Below are 3,145 nucleotides of genomic sequence, written 5' to 3' on the forward strand. Positions count from 1 at the left end.
CTCACTGTGCTGCATACGTTTCATGGCTCTGTCGTGTGGCGGTCAGCCGTGAGCTGTTCAGCTTGTAGGTGCAGCACTTTCTGGCCCTGCTGCATCCAAACTGACGTCAGTAATAACATTTGTAAGCTACATCTGGTCACCTGCTTTTCAGTGGAAATATCACAACTCAGTGCATGTAGGCACTGGCTGTAGCACAAACCAACCATGAGCATGGCGTGGTTGGTGGGCTCCTCGGAGGGTTTGACTCCTGCTGGGATTTTCCTGTGAACCATGTCTGGGGTTTACCGAGGATGGTATGAAAATGAGGAACTATCCAGTGAGCTCTGGTTCTCTGGGAGAAATCAGAGGTCACATTAGAATGGCAGCAGTAACTCAAGTAACTAGTCATTACAACCAAAGTATACAGGAGAGTATCTGGAGAAATCCAGATGTAGAGATGACACGATGCCACTTTTTTATGTCCGATACCGATATCATACATTTGGATATCTGCTGATACCGATATGAATCCAATATAGTGTTTTTAACCAATAAAACTGTTTTTTTAATATCTTGCTGCTATTCTGTTAAACCTGTATGCAAAAATACACTGCTCCCAAAGTATTTATAATAATGCTGATCAATCTAATAAACTTAAACCTGCACCATCCTCCCTATTCTGCTAGTTTAAAGAGCACTTAGCAGAAATATTACGCAACCAAACTAATGGGGTTGCAAACTCCCAGCAAAATAAAAAAGGGAACCACCCCCAGCCTCCAACTTTAACTTAATGCACATGTAAAAAAAAAGCACAGAAATCAATTATTTTTCCACAATAATTAAATAGATTCAACCTCTTTCTTCTACAGAACTGCAGACTGCACAGATGGAAAAAGTACTATAGCTTACTAGGGTATATTAGACTTAACAGTTACTATATACAGTAATGGACTTCTATTCATTTTACATCAGATTCAGATAATTATTTATTAAAAGCTCGACATTTTAAATGAGAATAAGAAAGAAAAGTATGTCTTTGTGCCCCCTTTTCCCTGTTCATGCCCTATCGGCCCCCCTGGCTAAACTTTGCTAGATCCGCCCCTGCACAGTTACAGCCGTCAGCTAGAAAAAGATCCTCGAGTAGAAAGTAATATTAAATACATTCTAACAACAGCTGATCAAGCTTAAATGTGCTGCTGTTGTTCAGCTGCTGGTTTCCTCTTTCTGCTGCAAAGTGGGCCAAAAACAAACAAGAGAGACGGACTCGCAACAGAAAAGCAGATCAGCTGATCAGTTTCACGATTGAAGTAGCAGCAGGAGAGGGAGAGAGATCAGTTGTTAAGCTTAAGGCTGGAATGCTTTACAAGCATTCAGAGGTGAACTTACACACTTGCTTCACTTCTCTCTGGGAAAGCTTCCTCGGAGATGAAATGCAGGGTTGGTAGCGAGGCTCCAAATGCTCCACCAGACCGCCGACAGGTCTCGCACGCCACAGCCGCTCTATCATGTGACGCATACTTCTCAGACGTGCTACGGTTATGAGCTGAGTTACGCCGTGTCGCAAGTTTTGTGAGGTGCTTTCGTAATATTTAATGGATCGGATTACATTTTTTATTTCTCTCCGATATCCGATCCAGTAATTTAGGTCAGTATCGGACCGACACGTAATATCGGATCGGTCCATCTCTAGTGTAAACCCCATGAAAGCATGGACTCATCCTGCCTTTATCAGCAGTTCATCCTCCTGATGGTGTGCGGGATACGTTTTGAGCACACTTTGGGACCCTTGGTACCATCTGAGCATCATTTAAACCCCACAGCTAACCTGAGTGTTGCTGCTCATCATGTGAACCATCTTGTGATGCTTCTTCCATCAGGATAATGCTCCATGTGCCAGAGCTCAGAGCATCTCAAACGTGAACCTGAGTTCACTGCCCTCAGACGGTCTCCACAGATCTCAGTCCTGTCACAGCTCTGGGATGTGATGGAATGGGACATTCTCATGGATGCGGGCGGTAAATCTGCACCAACATGATGCTGTCGAGTCAGCGTGGACCAAAAGCTCTGAGGAACGTTTCCAGCTCCTTGTTAAATCTGAGCCACGAGGACTTGAAGCAGCTCGGACAGAAAAAGGAGGTCCAACCTGGTGTTCCAAACAGAGTATACCTCACAGATCTTTCTTTCATGGCCTAGCGAGCAGGTGTGAGTGTTGGTGTGGGCAAAGCAGTGATTTCTGAGCATTCCCACCTTGTAAACTCTCCACAGGCAGTTTTATGAGCGCTGAGGAGAAAGAGGAGGAGAACAGCGTCTCTCCGGATCCTGCGAATAAATTTTCATGATACAGATGTCAGAGAGAAGGAGAAAGAAAAGTCCAGAGGTCTCATATAATATAAGAAATGTGCTTTCACTCAGCAGCCATAGAAAGGTTCGTCTTTGTGTCCCTGAACAAAGAAATGATGTATTTTCTTTGCAGAGGAAGAAGATAACTCGACCTGTTAACCACCGTTCCAAGGCCTTGTTGTAATGAAGCAGTTAGAAAGTGTTTCATCATCTTTTTAAAAGACTTTCTTTAAATAAAAATCAACATTTTTTAATCCTCCCCGAAAAACCTTTCATGCACAGGAGTACAACAGGTAGCATATCTGCCTTTAAGCTTGAATAAATGTGTTTTCTGCACAGCTCTTTCCTTTCACACAAGTCAATAGATGAAGGGATAAAGTGCAATAAAGCAGGTGGGATTAAAGTTATTTCTCATTTTGTCCTGCAGATGATTCTTATTCACAGGCTGCAGCTGTGCGAGCGATCGATTCAGCGCTCACAGGGTGAACTGAAATATTTATGCTGCTCCTTATTTCCATGTATAAGACCACTGATCCTATCTGTAGGCTGAGCCGAGGCTGAAACTGACGCTCAAAAGGATCGTTTATTCACCTTTAGAAAGGTTTCTCCTGACCAGCACCCACCCATCCATCCATCCATCCACCCATCCATCCCTCCATCCATCCATCCCTCCACCCATTTAACCATTCATCCATCCCTCCATCCATCCATCCCTACACCCATTTAACCATCCATCCCTCCATCCATCCACCCATCCATCCCTCCATCCATCCATCCCTCCACCCATTTAACCATCCATCCATCCCTCCATCCATCCATCCCTCCA

The 3,145-nt window shown here is 44.0% G+C and overlaps 1 protein-coding gene across 2 annotated transcripts in view; it reads left to right on the forward strand.

Annotated features, from left to right (window-relative positions):
• The window catches only part of LOC102214762 (uncharacterized protein DDB_G0271670-like), a 9,453-nt gene that overhangs the window by 651 nt on the left and 5,657 nt on the right, over nt 1-3,145 (forward strand). The window lies entirely within an intron of this gene.

This window comes from Pundamilia nyererei, unplaced genomic scaffold, assembly GCF_000239375.1.
Source record: "Pundamilia nyererei isolate P.nyererei 1_Seehausen unplaced genomic scaffold, PunNye1.0 scaffold00281, whole genome shotgun sequence".
NCBI lineage: Eukaryota > Metazoa > Chordata > Actinopteri > Cichliformes > Cichlidae > Pundamilia > Pundamilia nyererei.